The 25,507-nt window shown below is 38.6% G+C and overlaps 1 protein-coding gene across 1 annotated transcript in view; it reads right to left on the bottom strand.

The window, feature by feature from the left end:
• The window catches only part of ZFAND3 (zinc finger AN1-type containing 3), a 320,181-nt gene that overhangs the window by 290,081 nt on the left and 4,593 nt on the right, over window positions 1–25,507 (bottom strand). The window lies entirely within an intron of this gene.

Raw genomic sequence — 25,507 nt, forward strand, 5'->3', positions numbered from 1 at the left:
GTGTCCCCTGCATCGGCAGGCAGACTCTCAACCACTGCGCCACCAGGGAAGCCCTAAGAGATAATCTTATCACACCCAGCATTAGTTAGACATCTATGAACTTTGGGGATATGTTCCAATCCATTTTTTTTTTTTTTAAAGAAACTACAAGGATCCACACTGATGGTAGAAAAATTATCACAGCTTTGTGTTAAAGAAACATGGGATGTCTGATCCAGAGAAGAAAAGGAAAAAAGGTCTCGTTTACCAAAGATTGTTGGATATATTAAAGGTTTTTTTAATGAGAAAAATGCCAAGTAAATGCAAAACAGGCTCAAATGTCAAGTCATTAGGCAAACACGAATACAAGAATACAGTGGACCACAAAGTTCCCAAAACAAAACTCTCATATTAGCTCTCAGTGTTGCCTTTGGCTTCAGGGAGACAGGCACGATTTTACAAAATTGGACAAGTGAGGACAGGCACACTTTCGTTTAAAAAGCAAATCACCTTAATAGTCAGCAGACAGTGGGATAAAGGCACTAAGATTTTAAAAAAATCATCTCCTAGTAGAAATCAACACATAATGGATCAGATGGTTTTGCAACTGGGGTGCGCAAAGGGCTAGGGTATCTCACAAACCGTACCTAAAATCAAATCAAGGCAACTAGAAAAAACAAGGCTGGAATACAAAGTTACCTAAGAAAATTACAATCAATTCTAGCCCATTTCCTGATGTCAGGTAAGAATGCTTGCTGATAAGTGACTTTTGTAGTTATAATTTAAAAAGCAAATTAGGGTATCTATAAACAGGAGAACAGAGAAACAAAATAGTGGTATATTCACACAATAGAAACTATTAAAAAGTACACAATAAAAAGGAACAAACTACTGATATACCCAAGACTAATGAATATCAAAACATTACACTAAGTCAAGGAAGCCTTATAAAGAGTGCATACCATGTGATTCCATTTACATGACTTCCAAATCAGGCAAAACTGATCTACAGTAGGAAAAAAATTTTTCCCAGGGAGGGAAGAACAGGGAGCAGAATGACTGGAAAGAAACATGAAGGAACTTTTCACAGTGAGAGTACAATATAATATAGTATATACAATATGATGTATATCTTGATAGAGGTTTGGGTTACACAGATAAGTACATGTGTCAAAACTCATCAAACAGTATACTTAAGATTTTTCTGTTTTCCACTCTAAACTGTACTTCAAATTTTTAAAAAAGTTAATAATATGCATATTGAAATATTTGGGGGTAAATGTACCAATGTCTGCAATTTACTTGGAAAATAAAAAAATAAGATAGCAGAGTAGAAAGCAAATAAAGCAAAATATTACAGAATCTAGGTGGTAGGTAAACAGATGTACAATTTGTGTACAATTCTTTCAATTTTTGTTTTTCATGATAAATACAATTATTTCATGATAAAATGTTAGGCAAAAAAACAAAATTTGATATTAGAAAAAGTCTCTTTCCATTAAGCTATTACTCAAAGAATTAAGGCTCATTTGGAGCCTCTCTTTGGAATAGGGACTATCATTACCCACCTTCATTACTGAAGTAAAATATTTACTCAAGACCATCCAGTTCCTTCTGTGCTGATTCTTCTATCACCCAACAAACTTCTAACCAATTACTGTTCCTCAAGTACCCTGAATTCACAAAAGGGATGCTCTGGACTGAGGCAAACATATAAAAGCGTTATAGTCACAGATGAAGTACAGCCTAAAAAGCTTTTAATCAATTGGTTCCGTGCTTTATTAATGTAATTAATCTTCCTCTTATCTCTGGTTTTTCTAATCAACTGGTCTCTTATGAGTCTGGTTAGCATAATTACCTCCCCAAAAGTCTTAGGAAACCTTCAATATAAGTTTCTAGTTTGGGAAGCAAAGGACCAGGCCACAGACAGCAATGTCTCAAAAACAGACACCAAGACTTCTCTGTTGGCGCAGTGGTTAAGAATCCGCCTGCCAATACACAGGACAGGGGTTCGATCCCTGGTCCAGAAAGATCCCACATGCCGCAGAGCAACTAAGCCTGTGTGCCACAACTACTCAGCCTGTGCTCTAGAGCCCGCGAGCCACAACTACTGAGCCCGTGTGCTACAACTACTGAAGCCCACGCACCTAGAGCCCATGCTCCACAACAAGAGAAGCCACCACAATGAGAAGCCTGCGCACCTCAATGAAGAGTAGCCCGCGCTTGCCACAACTAAAGAAAGCCCATGCAACAAAGACCCAATGCAGCCAAAAATAAATTAATTTAATATCATAAATAATATTTAAATTATTAATATTAAAATTAAATTAATTTTTTTAAAGTAAGTGTAAATTTGTAATTTAAAGGAAAAAAAAAAGCAACACCAACCTTGTGAAGGTAACCATGCCTGAAGCAGCCAGCTGGTTTTCTCACCTGTAAAATTCCAATATCTGTCTTGCCCAAAACAGGCTTGTGAGGATAACTAAGATAACATACATGAAAGCATTTTAAAAATAAAGTTCTACACAAGTGTTATATATTATTATGATTCCATGATGCTACTAACCACCTCTCAAAACCACCTGTGCTGCTGGACAAATAAGGAAAGAATTATTTAAACAGATCATTACCATAAAGGAATAAGGTCACTTAAGAGAACTTTCCAGTACGAACACCTGACCCACAGTGATTAGTGTTGACTCACAGATATCTCTATGAGTCAAGAACTACTATCCCCCATTTACAATAGGTCTTTTTGTCTCACCCACATTCAAGTACACAAAGTAATAGGAGAGACAGACACTGTTGAGTTTAATGGCTTACTGGCATTATTCTGGGAGTGCTACTAAATACCTCTTGCAAATCCAATGTTCACAACACTACTACACAATTAAAAAGGCCCTAATTCAAGCAGTTATCACCAAGTAAATTATCTTGTCCATTTCAAACAGATTCCCCATGAAGATCAGCAGCAGCACCTAAGGCTTTATATCACGACCGACCTCATCGTGGTTTTGAAAATAAATTTCTCCTAATCCCTATAGCTACTCAACAGATTCAGCATAACTTTAAGATTATTCATTTCAGGCTATCATCAAAAAGTCTACAAACAATACATGCTGCAGAGGATGTGGAGAAAAGGGAACCCTCGTGTTGGTGGGAATGTAAATTGGTGTAGCCACTGTGGAAAACAGTACAGAGGTTCCTTAAAAAACTAAAAGTAGGGACCTCCCTGGTGGCACAGTGTTATGAATCCACCTACCAGTGCAGGGGACATGGGTTCGAGCCCTGGTCCGGGAAGATCCCACATGCCACAGAGCAACTGAACCTTGGTGCCACAACTACTGAGGCTGCATTCTAGAGCCTGAGAGCCACAACTACTGAAGCCCATGCACCTAGAGACCATGCTCCGCAACAGAAGCTACCGCAATGAGAAGCCTGCGCACCGCAACAAAGAGCAGCCCCCGCTTACTGCAACTAGAGAAAGCCCACGCACAGCAACAATGACCCAATGCAGCCAAAAATAAATTAATTAAAATAAATTTTACAAAATAAAAGTACAACTACCGTATGATACAGCAATTCCAATTCTCACTATACAGTGGGAAAAAATGAAAACTTTAATTCGAAAAAATCCATGCACCCCAATGTTCATAGCAGCACTATTTATAGCTGCCAAGACATGGAAGCAACCCAAGTGCCCATCAACAGAAGATTGGCTTAAGAAGATGTGATATATATATACATATATATATATTATATATATATAAAAAATATATATATGTAATGGAACATTACTCAGTCATAAAAAAAAATATTGCCATTTACAGCAACATGAATGAACCTAGAGAATAAGTCAGAGAAAGACAAATAAATATATCATTTATATGTGGAATCTAAAAAATAATACAAATGAATCAATATTCAAAACAGAACCAGACTCACAGACAGAAAACAAACTTATGTTACCAAGGGGAGGCGGGGGAAGGACAAATTAGGAATATGGGATTAACAGATATTTTATACTTAAAATAACCAATAAGGATTTACTATATAGCACAGGGAATTATACCCAATACCTTATAATAACCCATAATGAACATAACCTGCAAAATAAACAAAAAAAGATTATTCATTCAAATGGGAAATAGTACCATACTTGAAGACAGGGTCATCTGCAGAAAACTGAGACATACTTAAGAATACAATTTCTCTCCCTATCAAAAAAAAAAAAAAAAATTCTCTCCCTCTCTTTTTTTTAAAGTAGCGATTGAAGATGAAAAAATAAACTTTCTTCTAAAAATTTTAGTTTAAGCCTAAAATTCTAGGCTCAAAGTTTATAATCACCACCTACCCTGTGGACAAAAGAAACAAAAAGAAAAAGGGGCTGATTAAAGTTTATCCCAAGGCCTTCATCATTCACTATTTACTGATTAGTTATAATGTGCTCAGCACCATTATAAATTACAAAAGATACAAAAATGTATCCTTTATACAACCTTATAATAACAGAAATCTGGTAAGAGGCAGGAAATGCATACTAATTCCCTTGGCCAATTTTTCCAAGGGTCAACAAAGGCTCTTCTTTGTCCCACAAGCAATTCAACTGTACAAAAAAAATAAAAACTAAAGATGAAAATATTTAAACACTTGCTCTTCAACACAGCAATGACCTACCTAAAACAAGAGTTAACAAACTGTGGACATAAGTTATCTTTCATATCAGAATCTGAATACAAAATACCATTTAAAGCTCTTTTTTGATTCAGCAGGGCTCCCACAAAACACACATTTAAAAGCCAAGCCCAGCCAAAATCCTTGTAACATTTGGGAGGGAAAGTCTAAATTTCAAATGTTTAAATGGAAGAAAAGATGGCATGCTATATGTGAATAGAATGTGACAAATATTAAATGCAGTCCAGCTACTTGCATTTAACCTTCTATGTAAAGGAATTACCACTACTCGCCAAGTAGTTTAGAATGGGAGTGTAGCATAGTGAGAGGAATACAAGCTCTGAGGAGTCAGGCCACTGATTCGCTATGCAAAATCTTGGAAAACTGACTAAGCTTCAATTTCCTTGTTTGTAAAACAGGAAACCACTATTTCACAACCACACAATTCCTATGAGGATTAGGAAAATAATACATATAAAGTGACAGTCATCCTGTAAATGGCAGCAACTGTTACTGCTTCCAGTATTAATGTATATTTGAGCTAACACCTTAAAAAAAAAAAAAAAAGACTGAAACAAAAAGAAATTAGAAAATACTCTGAGATGAAAACAATACACCAAAATTTACAGGATGCAGTTAAGGGAGTGCTTAGAGGGAAATTTATACCTGTCTATGCCTATATCAAAAAAGAAGAAAGATCTCAAATCAAACTAATCTTCCACCTTAAAACATGAGAAAAAGAGCAAATTAAACGTAAAGAAAGCAGATGAAATGAAATAATAAAGCCGAACAGAAAGTAATGCTATAAAAAAAAGAGAAAAACTGTAAAGTAAGTGAAATTAAAAGTTGGTTCTTTGGGCTTCCCTGGTGGCGCAGTGGTTGAGACTCCGCCTACCAATGCAGGGGACACGGGTTTGTGCCCCAGTCCGGAAAGATCCCACATGCCGCGGAGCAGCTGGGACCGTGAGCCATGGCCACTGAGCCTGCGCGTCCGGAGCCTGTGCTCCGCAACGGGAGAGGCCACAACAGTGAGAGGCCCATGTACCGCAAAAAAAAAAAAAAAAAAGTTGGTTCTTTGAAAAAGATCAACAAAACTGACGAACTTGTAGCTGGACTGACCAAGAAAAAACAGAGAGAAGACCCAAATTATTAAACTCAGGAATGAAAGACAGGACATCACAACCAATGCTACAGATAATTTAAAAGATATAAGGGAAGATGACTTTGATGAAAAGGATAAATTTCTAAAAAACACAAAGTACTAAAACTCACAAGAAACATTAGAAAATCTGAATAGACCTACAAGTAAGGAGATGGAATTGGTAATTTTAAAACTTTCCACAAAGAAAAGCCCAAGCACAGATGGATTCACTGATGAATTTTAACAAATATTTAAAGAAGAATGAATACCAATTCTTCACACTCTTCCCAAAAAATGGAAGAGGGAACACATCCCAATTCATTCTATGAGCCCAGTATTACCCTGATACCAAAACCAGACAAAGATATCACAACAAAACAAAACTAGAAATCAAAATATCATATAGGCACAAAAATCCTCAGTAAAATACTAGCAAACCAAATCCAACAACAAATAAAAAGGATTATACACTAAGACCAAATAGGATTTATCCCAGGAATGCAAGGCTGGTTTAGCATCAGAAAATTAACCAAACTAATAGATCATGTAGTGAAAGATTAAAGGACAAAAAACCACATTACAGTCTGAATTATACACAGAAAAAGCACTTGACCAAATCCAATACCCTTCATGAAAATAAAGAAATAAATAAACTCAACAAACTAAGGATACAAAGGAACTTCTTCATCCTGATGAAAGGGATTTACAAAAAAAGCTAAAATCATCACCACTGCTAACTTCATTACTTAATGGTGAAAGACTGAAAGCTTCCCCCATAAGATCCAGAACAAGACAAGGATGTCTGCTTTCATCATTTCTATTTAACCTTGTATTACAAAGACTGGGGGAAAAAAAGAAGTAAAACTATCCCTATTTGCAGATGACATGATCTCGTATATAGAAACATCCTAAGGAATTCACTAAAAAATTACTGGAGCTAAGTTCAGCAAGTTTGCAGGATACAAGAATACACAAAAATCAATTGTATTTCTATATGCTATCACCGCACAATCTGAAACTGAGTATCAAAGCAAATAAAATAGATATACATTTAACAAAGGAGTGCAAGCCTTCTACACTGAAAACTATAAAACATTGTTAAAAGAAATTGAAGACATAGGACTTCCCAGGTGGTCCAGTGGTTAAGACTCTGCCTTCCAATGGAGGGAACATGGGTTCAATCCCTGGTCAGGGAACTAAGATCCCACATGACATGTGGTGCGGCCAAAAAAAAAGTAAAAGAAGTTGAAGACACAGATAAATGAAAAGATATCCCAACATTCAAGTGTAGGAAGACTAAATACTGTTAACATGGCAACAGTCCCCAAATTAACCTAAGCGATGCAATGCAATCCCTTATCAAATTCTTAGCTGGTTTTGCAGAAACTGACAAGCTGATCCTAAAATTCATATGGAAATGCAAAGGACCCAAAATACGCAAAACAATCTTGATAAAGAAGAACAAAGTTGGAGGAATCACACTTTCTGATTTCAAAACTTACTAGAAAATAAGTATTCAAGACAGTGGGATATAGGCATCAATGGAATAAAACTGTGAGTCCACAAGTAAACTTTTACATTTATGGTTAACTGATTTTTGACAAGGGTGCCAAGACAATTCAATGGGGAAAGAATAGTTTTTTCAACAAATTGTGTGGGGGCAATCAGATTACCCACATGCAAAAGAATAAAGGAGGAACCCTGTCTCACACTATATACAAAAATTAACTCAAAATGGATCAACAATTTAAACAGCTAAGACTTCAAAACATAATTTTAATGATACAACATAGTTGTAAATCTTCATGATCTTGGATCAGGCAACATTTTCTTAGATATGACATCAAAAACACAAGCAACCAAAAAAAAGAAGATAAATTGGACTTCATGAGAATTAAAAACTTCTGGGCCTAAAAGGACACTATCTCAAAAAAAGTGAAAAACCACCTACAGAATGGGAGAAAGTATATGTAAATCATATATCTGATAAGGGACTAGTAACCAAAATATATACCAATAAAAAAAGGTTTATAACTCAACAATAAAAACACATAACCCAATTTAAAAATGGACAAAGGACTGAACAAGCATTTCTCCAAGGAAGATATACAAATGGCCAAGAGGCATATGAAAAGATGTTCAACATCATTAGTCATTAGCAAAATCAAATCGAAACCACAATGAGATGCTACTTCATACCCACTACGATGGCTATAATCAAAAAGATGGGCAAGGATATGGAGACACTGGAACCCTCATATGTTGCTGGTGGGAATATAAAATGGTGCAGCCACTCTGGAAAACAATATGGCAGTTACTCAAAAAGTTAAACATCGAATTACCATATCACCCAGCTTCCCCTCCTAGGTATATATCCAAGAGAGTTGAAAACAGGTGTTCAAACAAAAACTTGTACACAAATGTTCATGGCATTATTCATACTAGCCAAAAAGTGATAACAACCCACAATGTCCATCAACTGATGAGTGGATAAACAAAATGTGGTGTACCGGGACTTCCCTGGTGGTGCAGTGGTTGGGAATCCACCTGCCAATGCAGGGGACATGGGTTTGAGCCCTGGTCCGGGAAGATCCCACATGCCGTGGGGCAGCTAAGCCCATGCGCCACAACTACTGAGCCTGCGCTCTGGAGCCCACGAGTCACAACTACGGAGCCCGCGGGCCACAACTACTGAGGTCTGCACGCCTAGAGCCCGCCCACCACAACGAAGAGTAGCCTCCGCTCTCCACAACTAGAGAAAGCCCATGCACAGCAACAAAGACCCAACGCAGACAAAAATAAATTAATTAATTAATAAAAAAAAAAATGTGGTACACCCATACAAAGGAGTATTATTCAACCATAAAAAGAAATGAAGTACTAATACATGCTACAACACAGATGAACTTTAAAACCATTCTACTAAGTGAAAGGCAGCAGACACAAAAGGCCACATATTTTATGATTCCATTTATATAAAATGTTCAGAACTGGCAAATCAATAAAAACAGAGAGTTAGATTTGTGACTGCCAGAGGGAAAGAGCAATGTGGAGTAACTGCTAATGGGTACATGATTTCTTTTTGAGGTAAAAATTTTCTGGAACTTGATGGTGGTGACAGCTGCACAACTTTCTGAATATACTAAAAATCACTAAACTGTACACTTTTAAAGGATGAATTTTAAGGTATGTGAATTGTACTTTCTATGTTCAATAATGTAATATTAAGGCCATATTCAAAAATTTTCAATCTCTTAACTAGAAAATGATAATCCCAAGGTTTTAGCTGAAACAAACAGCAGCAGCAGCACTTCAGACATGCATGAAATTCGGAGCCAGGAGATCAAGCACCACCTTTCTAATCTTTCTGGGTTAAAATACTGCAAGTTGCCCTTGTCTGCAGATCCAGCCAATGCCCTGGACCTTCTTGTCAGTCTCCATGTTGTAAAGCAGCAGGGAGTCAAAACAGCTTCAGGCTGGGTATTCCAAAATCCAGCAACAGCAAGTTGCCAATATACTTATGAGACTATTAAACCAAAACCATATAATTTTAAACAAATTTAAAGTGTATCTTTGTGTATTTACCATTAACACATATTTAACATTAACGTATTTACCATTAACACAAAAGTATACAACTGTACTTTAATAAGAGCTCATCTAAAAATTCAAATGACCCAACTGTCCTTGATCACAGAATTCAAATGCTGAAATGCTTAAAATTCCTTAAAGTCATAACATAGCAGTCACATAGCTAAATAAACGGAAGACTTTATAGAAAATAACATGCAGCAAAATAATATTTTCACAATACCTGAAAAATGCAGTTTGACCTTAACTCTCAATCACACTATGTATGGACTAATATGTACTCTCTTCTGTGTCATACTGACACACAACCATAATAATGAGTAAAACAGTACAAATCAGTATCAGCCAAGAAGTGTGTGCCCTCATATTACTTCAGATCTCACTTAACTTTTCCTAAATATATACTGAACTTTATTTTTAAGAAACAAATTTTACTACCTCCCACATGATCAGTTTCTTTCTATGCCATCCCAACCTATGGGCAGGAGGTAGGGGGGGAATAGAGAATATATCTACCTATTGTCTTCAGCAACACAGATGCACTTCAAAACTATAACATGCAATTGGAAAGATTTCAGAAAAGACATCTAAATATTTATAGGGATGGACGTGCAGACTAAACAGACTTCTTTCTAGAAAACCCAAAGCTGAGAAAGGAGAATTAAATCTATAAAATTAAGTAAAATATCAAGACAAATGAGGTGAGTGCAATCTTGTCCACCAGAAACTAAAGGGCCTAAGAACAAGGTACCTCTTAAAATCTAAGATGTTGGAAGTTCAAGCTTTGGTTTTTTTAGAAATATAACCTAGAGTAGGAACCAAGATGGTGGAGTAGAAGGACGTGCTCTCACTCCCTCTTGCTAGAACACCACAATCACAACTAGCTGCTGGACAATCATTTACAGGAAGACACTGAAACTCACCAAAAAAGATACCCCACATCCAAAGACAAAGGAGAAGCCACAATGAGACGGTAGGAGGGGTGCAATCACAGTAAAATCAAATCCCATAACTGCTGAGTGGGTGACTCACAACACTTATACCACAGAAGTCCACCCACTGGAGTGAAGGTTCGGAGCCCCATGTCAGGTTCCCAACCTGGGGATTCGGCAATGAGACGAGGAATTCCTAAAGAATCAGATTTTGAAGGCTAGTGGGATTTGACTGCAGGACTTCAACAGAACTGGGGGAAACAGAGACTCCACTCCTGGAGGGCAAACACAAAGTAGTGTGCACATCAGGAACCATGGGAAGGAGCAGTGACCCCAGGGGAGACTGAACCACACCTACCTGCTAGTGTTGGAGGGTCTCCTGCAGAGGCGTGGGGGGGGGCGGGGTTGTGGCTCACCGTGGGGACAAGGACACTGGTGGCAGAAGTTCTGGGAAGTATTCCTTGACGTGAGCCCTCCCAGAGTCCACCATTAGGCCCACCAAAGGGCCCAAGTAGGCTCCAGTGTTGGGTTGCCTCAGGTCAAACAACCAACAGGGAGGGAACCCAACCCCACCCATCAGCAGGGAAGAGGATTAAAGTTTTACTGAGCTGGCCCACCAGAGCAACAGTCAACACTACCCACCACCAGTCCCTCCCATCAGGGAACTTGCACAAGCCTCTTAGATAGCCTCATCCACCAGAGAGCAGACAGCAGAAGCAAGAAGAACTACAATTGTGCAGCCTGTTGAACAAAAACCACATTCACAGAAAGACAGACAAGATGAAAAGACAGAGAGGGCTATGTACCAGATGAAAGAACAAGATAAAACCCAGAAAAACAACTAAATGAAGTGGAGATAGGCAATCTTCCAGAAAAAGAATTCAGAATAATGATAGTGAAAAGATGCAGGACCTCGGAAAAAGAATGGAGGCAAAGATCGAGAAGATGCAAAAAATATTTAACAAACACCTAGGAGAATTAAAGAAAAAACAAACAGAGATGAACAATACAATAACTGAAATGAAAACTACACTAGAAGGAATCAATAGCAGAAAAACTGAGGCAAAAAGCGGGTAAGTGACCTGGGAGACAGAATGGTGGAATTCACTGCTGCAGAACAGAATAAAGAAAAAAGAATGAGAACAAATGAAGACAGCCTAAGAGACCTCTGGGAAAACATTAAACACAACATTCGAATTACAGGGATCCCAGAAGGAGAAGAGACAAAGAAAGGACCCAAGAAAATACTTGAAGAGATTACAGTCGAAAAATTCCCTAACATGGGAAAGGAAATAGCCACCCAAGTCCAGGAAGCACAGAGAGTCCCACACAGGATAAACACAAGGAGAAACATGCCGAGACACACAGTAATCAAACTGGCAAAAATTAAAGACAAAGAAAAATTATTGAAAGCAGCAAGGGAAAAACGACAAATAACTTACAAGGGAACTCCCATAAGGTTAACAGCTGATTTCTCAGCAGAAACTCTACAAACCAGAAGGCAGTGGCATGATATACTTAAAATGATGAAAGGAAAGAACCTACAACCAAGATTACTCTATCCAGCAAGGATCTCATTCAGATTCCATGGAGAAATCAAAAGCTTTACAGACAAACAAAAGCTAAGAGAATTCAGCACCACCAAACCAGCTCTACAACAAATACTAAAGGAACTTCTCTAAGTGGGAAACACAAGAGAAGAAAAGGACCTACAAAAACAAACCCAAAACAATTCAGAAAATGGTCACAGGAACATACATATCAATAATTACCTTAAACGTGAATAGATTAAGTGCTCCAACCAAAAGACACAGGCTTGCTGAATGGATACAAAAACAAGACCCATCTACGTGCTGTCTACAAGAGACCCATTTCAGACCTAGGGACACACAGACTGAAAGCAAGGGAATGGAAAAAGATATTCCATGCCAATGGAAATCAAAAGAAAGCTAGAGTAGCAACACTCATATCAGATAAAACAGACTTTAAAATAAAGAATGTTACAAGAGACAAAGGAAGGACACTACATAATGATCAAGGGATCAATCCAAGAAAAAGATATAACAATTATAAATATATATGCACCCAACACAGGAGCAACTCAATACATAAGGCAACTGCTAACAAGTATAAAAGAGGAAATTAACAGTAACACAATAATAGTGGCGGGGGGGGGGGCTTCCCTGGTGGTGCAGTGGTTGAGAGTCCGCCTGCCGATGCAGGGGACACGGGTTCGTGCCCTGGTCCGGGAAGATCCAACATGCCGCGGAGCGGCTGGGCCCGTGAGCCATGGCCGCTGAACCTCCGCGTCAGAGCCTGTGCTCCGCAATGGGAGAGGCCACAACAGTGAGAGGCCCACGTATCGCAAAAAATAAAATATAAATAAAAAAGAAAATTACAGACCAATATCACTGATGAATATAGATGCAAAAATCCTCAAAAAAATACTAGCAAACAGAATCCAACAACACATTAAAAGGATCATACACCATGATCAAGTGGGATTTATCCCAGGGATGCAAGGAATCTTCAATATATGGAAATCAATCAATGTGAAACACCATATTAACAAATTGAAGAAGAAAAACCATATGATCATCTCAATAGATGCAGAAAAAGCTTTTGACAAAATTCAACACCCATTTATGATAAAAACTCTCCAGAAAGTGGGCATAGAGGGAACCTACCTCAACATAATAAAGGCCATATATGACAAACCCACAGCAAACATCATTCTCAATGGTGAAAAACTGAAAGCATTTCCTCTAAGATGAGGAACAAGACAAAGATGTCCACTCTCACCACTATTATTCAACATAGTTTTGGAAGTCCTACCATCGCAATCAGAGAAGAAAAAGAAATAAAAGGAATACATATTGGAAAAAGAAGAAGTAAAACTGTCACTGTTTGCAGATGACATGATACTATACATAGAGAATCCTAAAGATGCCACCAGAAAACTACTAGAGCTAATCAATGAATTTGGTAAAGCAGTAGGATACAAAATTAATGCACAGAAATCTCTTGCATTCCTATACACTAATGATGAAAAATCTGAAAGAGAAATTAAGGAAACACTCCCATTTACCACTGCAACAAAAAGAATAAAATACCTAGGAATAAACCTACCTAAGGAGACAAAAGATCTGTATGCAGAAAACTGTAAGACACTGTTGAAAGAAATTAAAGATGATACCAACAGATGGAGATATACCATTTTCTTGGATTGGAAGAATCAATATTGTGAAAATGACTATACTATCCAAAGCAATCTACAGATTCAATGCAATCCCTATCAAATTACCAATGGCATTTTTTACAGAACTAGAACAGGAAATGTTAAAATTTGTACGGAGACACAAAAGACCCCGAGTAGCCAAAACAGTCTTGAGGGAAAAAAACAGAGCTGGAGGAATCAGACTCCCTCACTTCAGACTATACTACAAAGCTACAGTAATCAAGACAATAAGGTACTGGCACAAAAACAGAAATACAGATCAATGGAACGGGACAGAAAGCCCAGAGATAAACCATGCACCTAAGATCAACTAATCTATGACAAAGGAGGCAAGGATATACAATGGAGAAAAGACAGTCTCTTCAATAAGTCATGCTGGGAAAACTGGACAGCTATATGTAAAAGAATGAAATTAGAACACTCCCTAACACCATACACAAAAATAAACTCAAAATGGATTAGAGACTTAAATGTAAGACTGGGCACTATAAAACTCTTAGAGGAAAACATAGGAAGAACATTCTTTGACATAAATCACAGCAAGATCTTTTTTGATTCACCTCCTAGAGTAATGGAAATAAAACCAAAAATAAACAAATGGGACCTAATGAAACGTAAAAGCTTTTGCACAGCAAAGGAAACCATAAACAAGACGAAAAGACAACCCTCAGAATGGGAGAAAATATTTGCAAATGGATCAACGAACAAAGGATTAATCTCCAAAATACATAAACAGCTCATGCAGCTCAATATTAAAAAAACAAACAACCCAATGTAAAAATGGGCAGAAGACCTAAATAGACATTTCTCCCAAGAGGACATACAGATGCCCAAGAGGCACATGAAAAGCTGCTCAACATCACTAATTGTTAAAGAAATGCAAATCAAAACTACAATGAGGTATCACCTCACACTGGTTAGAATGGGCAGCATCAGAAAATCTACAAACAAATGCTGGAGGGGATGTGGAGAAAAGGTAACCCTCTTGCACTGTTGGTGGGAATGTAAATTGATACAGTCACTATGAAGAACAGTATGGAGGTTCCTTAAAAAACTAAAAATTGAATTACCATATGACCCAGCAATCCCACTACTGGGCATATACCCAGAGAAAACCATAATTCAAAAAGACACATGCACCACAATGTTCATTGCAACACTGTTTACAACAGCCAGGTCATGGAAGCAACCTAAATGCCCATCAACAGACGAATGCATAAAGAAGATGTGGTACATGTATACAATAGAATATTACTCAGCCATAAAAAGGAACGAAATTGGGTCATTTGTAGAGACGTGGATGCATCTAGAGACTGTCATACAGAGTGAAGTCAGTCAGATAGAGAAAAACAAATATCGTATATTAACGCATATATGTGGAACCTAGAAAATGGCAGAGATGAACCGGTTTGCAGAGCAGAAATTGAGACACAGAAGTAGAGAAAATACGTATGGACACCAAGGGGGGAAAGCGGCAGGGGGGTGAGGGTGGTGGTGTGATGAACTGGGAGATTGGGATTGACATGTATACACTGATGTGTATAAAATGGATGACTAATACAAACCTGCTGTATAAAAAAAAATAAATTAAATTTTTTAAAAAATAGACAATGTCATGGGGTAAGGAAGTTAATTATCTAAAGTTCAGCATAGCTTTAATTTCTTTTCTTCCAAGTAAAATTCTATTTTATTTATCTCAAAATGTTATTATAGTATGTTAATTTTTGTTCTATCTAACCTTTTATCTGCAAATAAATATTCTGTGTCAAAAAAAAAATATTCTATGTCTAGAATAAAGCTAATAAAAAAATTTAATTTAATTTAAAAAATAATAAAAGATACAAAAAAGCAACAATAAACAAGTGGGACTACATCAAATTAAAAGGCTTCTTCTGCACAGCAAAGGAAACCTTTAACAAAATGAAAAGGCAGGTCTTCCCTGGTGGCGCAGTGGTTGAAAGTCCGCCTGCCGATGCAGGGGACACAGGTTCGTGCCCCGGTCCAGAATGATCCCACATGCCGTGGAGCGGCTGGGCCCGTGAGCCATGGCCACTGAGCCTGCATGTCCGGAGCCTGTGCTCCACAACGGGAGAGGCCACAACAGTGAGAGGCCCGCATACCACAAAAAAATAAAAAATTTTAAAAATGCCAAGGCAATCTGCAAATGGGAGAAAATATCTGCAAATCATATATCTGATAAGGGGTTAACATTCAAAATATATAGAGAACTCATAACTCACTATCAAAAAAACAACCCAATTAAAAATGGGCAGATCTGAACGTTTTTCCAAAGAAAACATACAGATGGCCAACAGGTACATAAAAAGATGCTCCACATCACTAATCATCAGGGAAATGCAACTCAAAACCACAATGAGATATCACCGCACGCCATTAAGAACTGCTATTATCACAAAGACAAGAAATATCAAACGTTGGCAAGGACATGGAGAAAAGGGAACCCTTGCGCACTGTTGGTGGGAATGTAAATTGGTGTAGCTGCTATGGAAAACAGCATGGAGGTTCCTCAAAATATTAAAAAATTGATCTACCATATGATCCAGAAGAGAATGAAAACACTAATTCAGAAAGATATATGCACCCCATGTTCACTGCAACATTATTTACAACAGCCAAGCCATAGAAACAACCTAGATGTCCATCAATGGAGGAATGAACAAAGAAAATGCGGAGTGTATATATATGTATATATATACACACACATATATACATACAATGAAATATTATTTGGCCATTAAAAAGAATGTAATCCTGCCACTTGCAACAACATGGATGGACCTTGAGGGCATTATGCTAAGTGAAAATAAGTCAGAGAGATAAAGACAAATGCTATATGATCTTACTTTTATGTGGAATCTTTAGGGAAAGAAAGGTAGCATATAGAAAACAGATTGGTGGTTGGTGGTGGCAGGAGGTGGGGGGGTGAAATGAGTGAGGAGGTCAAAAGGTGCAAACTTCCAGTTATAAAATGAATGTCATGGGACTGTATTGTACAGCATGGTGACTATAGTTAATAATACTGTATTACATATTTGAAAGTTTCTAAGAGAGTAGACCTTAAAAGTTCTCATCACAAGAAAAAAAAATTTTTTTTTTAAAGTTGCTTGGCAAAGTTCTTCAGAATTTCACCTATTTTTATTTTTTGGCTGCATTGGGTCTTCGCTGCTGCACACGGGCTTTCTCTAGTTGCGGCAAGCGGGGGCTACTCTTCATTGTGGAGCATGGGCTTCTCACGGCTGTGGCTTCTCTTGTTGCGGAGCACAGGCTCTAGGCGCCCGGGCTTCAGTAGTTGTGACACACGGGCACATTAGTCGTGGCTTGCGGGCTCTAGAGCACAGGCTCAGTAGTTGTGGTGCACAGGCTTAGCTGCTCCACAGCATGGTATCTTCCCGAACCAGAGATAGAACTTGTGTCCCCTGCATTGGCAGGCAGATTCTTAACCAATGCACCACCAGGGAAGTCCCGAAAAAAATTTTTGTAACTACGTATGGTGATGGATGTTAACTAGATGTTTTGTGGTGATCATTCTGCAATACCTACAAATATCAACTCATTACGTTGTACACCTGAAACTAATATAATATGATGTATCAACTATACCTCAATTAAAAAATACGATTCAAGTACACTGATATGCTATCTAATTCATCAAAATGTACACTCAACCTTTCTAAAACTAATCATCTCTTTCCCACAACATGCTCATCATCTTCCAGATGGAATCACTTCAACTGAAGAACTTCCAAAGTATAAACCTTCTTCTACCAAACCAAACTTCACACACCAGTGACAGATGGCATTAGTGCCTGCTTCTACAGTTTCACGATGGACTTAGAAATAAATGGATTCACAAACAACCTTTCAAAAGCTAACTAGTGTGTAGGCAGAACTTATATACCCACCATATGTGACTGACCATCTTTCACCCAGTTGCCCATGTCAGAAATCTTGCTGCCTCTCTTTTCCTTTCCACCCCCCAACGCCATCCCCCATCCAGTCTGTCTCTGCCCTTACGCTCAAGCCCTCCTCTGCAGTCCCCACTGTCCCAGTGCTATGGAGTGAAATGTTTGTGCTCCCCCACCGGAATTCACATGTTGAATCCTAATGCCCAGTGTGATGGTATCTGGAGGTGAGGCCTTTGGGAAGCAATTAGATCGTGAGGGCTCTGCTTAGATCATGGGATTAGTACTGTTATAAAAGAGGCTAGAGAGAGGTCTCTCATCCCTTCCACCATGTAAGGTTACAATGAGAAGACAGCATCAATGAGGAAGCTGGCTCTCCTCAGACACCAAAGCCGCCGGAGCCGTGATCTTGGACTTCCAGCCTCCAGAACTGCGAGAAACAAATTTCTGTTGTTTATAAGCCACCAGTCTATGGTATTTTGTTATTACAGCCCCAATGGACTAAACTACCCAGGTTTCAGCCTACATTCATTCTCAGCTCTCCTACTACAGCATTCACTCAGGGTTGCTTTATCTAGGGTTCACAGACTCTCTAATCCACAAACAGAAATGCATTTAGATCTAACTGGTTTCCTTTGTAATCCTAAGTAATTTATTTTATGCATTGTCCTGAAAAGGGGGCTGCAGTCTTCACCAGACTGCCAAAGACATCCACGGCCCAAAAAGGTTTATGGGCTCTAACTGGACTCTGCTTCCATGCTTATATCCTCCAACTCTCCTCCACACCGCTGCCAAGGTAAAGTTTTTGAAATATAAATATCATCTGTCATCCATACTTAAATCCTTAAATGGTACCAACTGCTTCCAGGTAAAATCTTAACTCAACCATCCAACAATCGAGTAGGTTCATGACTGGCCCCTGCTCATCCCCCCAGCTTCATCTTGCCTCCCGCCACAAATGCAGCTAACATCCTGAGTTGAATCTGCAATTCCCTGAATTCAGCAAGCTTTCTCACTCCTCTCTGCCTTTGCATAAGCCGTTCCCCCTGCTTGGAAAGCCCTTCCTCACCACCTCCACATGGTTAACTCCTGCTCATCGTTTACTCCCAGCTTAAGCACCATCTCCTCAGAGAGCCCTCCTGGCCATCCTCCACTCCCAGGCCCAGTCAGTGCTCTCACAGTACTCTGTGATGATCTCCCATAGCACTTTCCTCATGGTGTTTTGTCCATTTACTGTCTGCCACCCCTTCCACCCTGTGAGCTTTCTTAAGGCAGAAGCTAAAACAGTATAACATGCCTAGCAGAGCTCAAGACACACAACAGAATGCTTAACAAATGCTTGCTGAACAAGGGATAGGCTCTGGAAAATAGCCAAACCAGCCAAAGTCCAGTCAGAAACCTCATCAACTAATGAGGTGGCACTGGTCTGGAGATTACCATAAATGCAAATTGCCAGTTGAGGCAAGAAAGTTCTGCATCTATTAATCTGCCACCAATGCTCCTTCATTCAAGGCTGGGAAGTCAGCCCTTAATAAATTTAATTACCCTGGTCAGGCACTGTGTCAAGGGGCTTGACAGGCATTAGAGCTCACTAAACCTCAAAACAACTCTAGTGTATTCTTTTTTAAAGAAAAAGAGGCAAAGAGGTAAACTGCCCAAAATCAAGCAGAAAGTTATAAAGTTTGCAACTCAGGTCTTTGATTTCAAAGCCCACTGCCTAGCCACTGAGCTCACCTGCTTTTCTGGAGATGAGATATCAGCATGCCCTGCATCTTTGGAGGCATTCTGGAAGAGCCTAGGTTGGATGAGAGGGGGCCCTTCATCAGCCTCACAGCAAATAAGAAAGGTCTTATTCCTCCAACAAACACTATGCACTACTATTAAATTCTTTAAAATTTAATGTAAACTCCCCTACATGTATTCATTGAAAAATCTTTTAAATGGGAAGGGCTTGTGAGAGTTTTCTCCCCCAAGAACAGCAAGTAAAGGAGGAAATGAGCAAAACTTTGTTGAACTCTCCACACCAGGCTTAGAGGTTGAAAAGGGAGATGAAAAATATCAATATATCCCAAGGAATGGAGTTGGTTGTGGCAATACCAATAAAGGAAAGAAGGCAGAGTCTCCATGGTCTGCTGCAGAGACACCACGAAGCACCATCCTTTAACTGGCTGAGAAGGCTTAGCAGAAGAAACAGCCCATGGGCTTCTAACAGATGGAACACTAATTTTGCTGAAAGCTGCTGCCACTTCCACTAAACTTTAGTTTGGAATGTGCACCACAGCTCTCATCCTATGATCTTTAGCACTTCCCTGTAAGACCTCTGGGGACTCACACCCAACACTTCAAGAAAAAACAGAATGTTTTCTTTAATCTCACCCACACCACCTGTTCACATTAGTTTCTCGAGCCCTTACAGATGTGGTCACCTCTCATATTTTGACTAGAAGTTGGTGATCACAAAGCATCTTCATTCCTAATTACCACCACTCCACATTTCCCCATCCTCATCCTCCTTGCACCCCAGTTTCCCCCTTGACCACCTTGTGTGTCCTTACTCTTCCAACTCACCTCCAAATCAGGTGTCTGATACTGTCCAGTGACTTTTCTGCATCCCAAATTTCAACACAAAACCAACACAGTCCATTCTTCCTGTCCCTAACTCCAACCAAAAACACATACAATATAAGTATCTAATTTATCTACAATGAAAACTATTCAGGTAAACCTAGGGGCCTTTCAACTATGGGATTATAAATATCTAGTCACCAGACAGCTTAAAACCAAGAAGAAGAAAATGCAGCCTTTAGGGACACATACTTCCACAGATAAGATTTTACTGTGACTATCATTTTCTAAATTAATCCATACTGATATTATTGAGATTATAAACCCCCAAAGAGACTCTTAGTATACATCATGTAACACTCCACACTTCTACTCAAGACTGTATCTTTATCACTTGTTACAGCAACTGTTCCATGATTAGATCCTGCCCCACATTCAGTGAAGAAAAAGATTAGCTTTACAAATAAAATGCATAGTTTAAACACATCTTGAAAGTGCTTCAGTACTGGGGGTGGGGGGGATGACATGAACAACAGGTAAAGCTAATTAACAGTGATATGTACACAGAAACAGGGAATACAGGTCTCAGAGAATACATGATTATGCCCCCCTAATCAACAAAAGAATAAAACAAAAGTTCCTCTAAGCAAGGATTTTTGTGGATCAACATGCAAAAACACACCTTTATTTTTAAAGGTGAGTACCACAGCTCTGTGTTATGTTAAAAGGGAAAGGCAAGCTAGATAAAACTGTATAGGGTCATACACCGTGAAGATTTTGTATATACACGCAAAGTTTCATATGCAAACACAAAGACTTGAAAAACCTGGTTTTCTGAATTTCAGTGGCATCTGAAGAAAAGAAAGAATACCATCCATCCATCCCCAGGACAGAAACCAAGCAATCATAAATCTAGAAACAACATACACTGAAATACACCACACTCTCTCCCACCTCCAGTTTATTATTTCTTGCTGGTTAATACACACCTGGACAGTTAAGAATGACTGTATTATTCAATCTATTTTGTGTCTCATTCATTATGTTGAAAAATAATTCTTTCAGGAGAGAACTTTCCCAGCACATCTATCTATATAAAGCACTCTAAAAAGGGCTGAAATTGAAAAACAATGACCTGAAATAGGCAGAGACTTTGAAAGCATGGACATGATCAGCAAAGTCCCCCACCCAATCTATGTTCTCCGAATTCCTGCCCCACTTTTCCCATTAGGTACCCATTAGCTAGAGAAAACTTCGCACACCCTGTTCAGGAATGCTACCAGCACAACCATGTAAGAAAACCAAATGACTGCAGAAAGAGTATTTGCGATATTTTTGAATAATGAGAATACTTCTCCTTCTAGGAAGTGTGGCTAAGGGTGTGATTATTCATATAAATGCACTTCAACTTACCTGTGTGTAAGAGTCCAAGAGGTAGATAAGACACGAACAACTGTTACTCCATGTCACTCCACTTTAGCAGAAAGAAATGAGAAAAGGCACTCCCCAGAAGGTCCCAAGTGCAACAACACCAACCTAACTCTTTACCAGGACATTAATGAGGCAGCAATGAGGCTAAATAGAGCCTGTCCACAAACTAGAAACACAAAATGCTGTGGTGTGGTCTGCCCTTATCCCCACTTCTCCCCCAACCAGAGTGGTCACAGCTGCAATCCATGATCTTTCCCAGGACATTCTTCTGCCCTAACACAAAACTGCACCTGTCTATAACACAGGACATTTGGTACAGTTGAATGAACAGACGCAGTTAGCTAGCACTACATCTTCTTCCTACTGCATTCTTCCTTCCTGCAGCAGTGAACAGCTGCAGCCACAACTTCAGAGGTCAGGCACTGTTTGCAGCTCTGTCCCCTGGCCTCAAGGATGACATGGCATTTTCATTCATCTTGTTCCATTCCCTCAGTCTGATACATCACAGGTCAGTTTGGTTTTGCCCACTGCTGCTGGATATTCCAACATACTCCACCTTCCCCTGTACAGAGGGACTTGAATTTACCAGAAAATCCAATGCATTTATCCTTAATCATATATCAAAAGCTGTCGTATGAGATTTACATTTGTGAATCTACAAAAGTCATAGTCCAAGGTGAATACCTTCAAAACTTCTCTCACTAAAGAGAAAAAAAAAAGAAAAAAAAAAAAAAAGATTCTGTATTAGTCCAACATCTCCCTGTATAGGCCTCTGAGGTTGCCAGTTTAATAGACTGAAGAAAGGGGCAAAGATGACTGACCCAAAAGCTAACATGAAAAAAAAAGTTCAAATTATAGACTAACTTGTACTGAAATTTTAGTTCCCAAAACTGATCAAAGGAGCACTTTCCAGTAATCTGAATTAACAATAGGACTGCTTCCCCCTTTGGAAATAAAATATGTTGGAGCTGGGAAAAAAAAAAACAATAACACAGAGCTAAATCAAACACCCCACATTTTCAGAATATGAGAGAAAACAGGGATCTAGAGAACTCACAAGAAAATAGGCTTGAATGTCAACTGTTTCTTAATAAAACTAGAAAAAAAGCAAAAAAAAACAGGCTTGAAAATCCTGGCTGCCTATCAGATCAACATTCTAGAAGAGCACTGTCCAACAGAACATTTTGGGAGGATGAAGTGTTCTATACCTGTGTTCCCCAACAAGGTAGCCACCAGCAACTGAGATACAGAGTACTTAAAATATAGCTAGTGTAACTCAAAACTGAATTTTTTATTTTATTTAATTTTAATTAGTATGAATTTAAACTACTACATGTAGCTAGTGGCTACCATACTGGACAGAACAATTCTAGAATGCAGTCTTAGATTCTGGTTATTAAAAACTTCAAATAAAGCTTTTTAACCTCCCTTCTGCATTGAACACACAGAGGAAATTTCTTCCTTATATCTAAATATCTCATTCAGCAACATAACTTTGTTACATAGGGACCCAGCCCAAAGCAGGATCATCAGCCTGTTTCTCAAGGCCCCTACCAGAACCGAGAGACATCAGTGTCATCCACCCAGTTGGAATGAAGGCCCTCTTTTGCAAACCACTCTGACACAAAGTCCCACAACAAGCCTGAATCTGGACTGTTTTGTTTTGTTTTGTTTTGTTTGCGGTACGCGGGCCTCTCACTGTTGTGGCCTCTCCCGTTGCGGAGCACAGGCTCCAGACACGCAGGCTCAGCGGCCATGGCTCACAGGCCTAGCCGCTCCGCGGCATGTGGGATCTTCCCGGACCGGGGCACGAACCCATGTCCCCTGCATCGGCAGGTGGACTCTCAACCACTGCGCCACCAGGGAAGCCCTGGACAGTTTTTTAAGTGTATGATTAAAATTATACAAGTTTTGAGTTGTGACTGGTCAAATTCCTACATGTAGCTTTGATCAGATACTGAACTTAACCTTTCTTCAAAAGAAAAAAGAACTTTTAACCTCAATCTTGATCTATAATTGTGGTAGTTCAAAACTTTGCATCAGTTTGCACAGACACACCTCCGTATGACCTAATAAAAAAAGCCAAATTATATTAGTTCTCACCATCTTCATGCTCTGCCCTCAATAAGTAATATTTAATACACTAGGGTTTCATTTCAAAAAACTTTATTCAAAGAATTCTTGGCCCTCTGATTTTTCCAGCTAGAAAAAAGTTAACTTGTAAAAATTAATGTTAACTTTAATACTATTAAAGACTATGAAGAGATTTTTAGTCAAAACTTTTCAGTAGACTTAAAGTGCTGTGTTCTCTTTTTTGGGGGGGGAAGGGCAATGGGGGGAGGAGAGTGGTGAATGGGAAGGAGATGAATGGGGAGGAGAAGAGAATTATACCAAAAGAGCCTATATCCTATATGTTAACTGGATCTAACTCTAAAAAGCTACTGTCTCAAACCAATGTAAACAAAGAACATGTTTTCTTAAAAAATAAAATTATCTCCCCATGTTCCATCACTGCAAAGGGGCAAATTTTTCTGGATACTCAAATGTAATCAGGAAAATGGGGCAGATAGATAAACGTATTGACAGTGAATACTTCATTTAAATCATGTTGCATCTTCAGATGCACACAAAATTCAAAAATGCAAAGTAAAACTGCATGACTCCTTGGTATTTACCCAAAGGAGTTGAAAACTTATGTCCACAAAAACCTGCAAATGGATGTTTATAGCAGCTTTATTCAAAATTGCCAACACTTGGAAGCAAACAAGATGTCCTTCAGTAGGTGAATGAATAAACTGTGATACATATAGACAATTGAATCTTAAAGTGCTAAAAAGAAATGAGCTATCAAGCCACAAAAAGACAAGGAGGAACCTTAAATGCATATTACTAAGTGAAAGAAGTCAATCTGGAAATGTTACATACTGTATGATTCCAACTATATGACATTCTGGAAAAGAAAAAAACGATGGAGTAAAAAGATGACTGGCTGACAGGGGTTGGGAGGACAGAGCGATGAATAGGTAAGAGCAAAGAGGATTTTTAGGGCAGTGAAACTACTCTATATGACACTGTAATAGATACATGTCACTATAATTCATCCAATCCCACAGACTGTACAACACCAAGAGTGAACCGCAGTGTAAACCATGGACTTCGGGTGATAATGACATGTCAATGTAGGTTCATCACTGTTACAAATGCACCACTGTGGTGGGGATGCTGATAATAAGGGAGGCTGTGCATGGGAGGGAGCAGGGGGTATATGGGAAGTTGCTGTACCTTACTCTCAATTGTGCTCTGAACCTAAAACTGCTCTAAAAATATAAAATCTTTAAAAAACAAAAAAAGTAAAACTGTACAAATGAGCTGTTTTGTGTTTAAGAGAATGTTTAAGGGGGTTTTATAATCAGATGGATAATTAGTGACATCACTGGAATGAACATTCTACTGATTAACTAGTGATTCATGCTGTGTTCACATGAAATTTGAAAGCCCAGGTTAAGCTGGTTGAAGTGTGGCAACATGTTCCAATTGGGAGACAAGAGACTGATAAATCAAAAATGTGTGAGGGCCACACACTACTAGGAGCCAAGCAAACTTGCCATATAACTCACAGAGTGACAGAAACAGAGCTCTACAGCAATTCCCAAAGCCTGGGCTCAGAGAAAATAAAAGAAACAATAAAACTAAATAAATAACTTCTGTTTAAGCTAACTAGTCAGTATCTTGGTTGAATCAACTTTCTACTAGTAACCATTTCAGGAACAGAATTTATTTTGTGAGATTACTCTTGATCTCTGCCCTAACTCCATCTTTACTTAAAATTCATCATTATCTAGCAGATCTAGTTGGTAAGTAAAATGCTTCTCAACAGAATAGATCACAAAAATGAAATACTAATAAAATCTATTTCCCTAAAGAAAATGTACCCATGTAATATTTCTTTTATGACATGATTCATTAGAAAATAAATCATAAACATCTTTTTTTTAATCAAAACAATGAATCGTTTACCTAATACATCCCATAT

The sequence above is a fragment of the Monodon monoceros genome, unplaced genomic scaffold (genome assembly GCF_005190385.1).
Source record: "Monodon monoceros isolate NGI ecotype Baffin Bay Population unplaced genomic scaffold, NGI_Narwhal_1 Super_Scaffold_3, whole genome shotgun sequence".
Lineage (NCBI taxonomy): Eukaryota > Metazoa > Chordata > Mammalia > Artiodactyla > Monodontidae > Monodon > Monodon monoceros.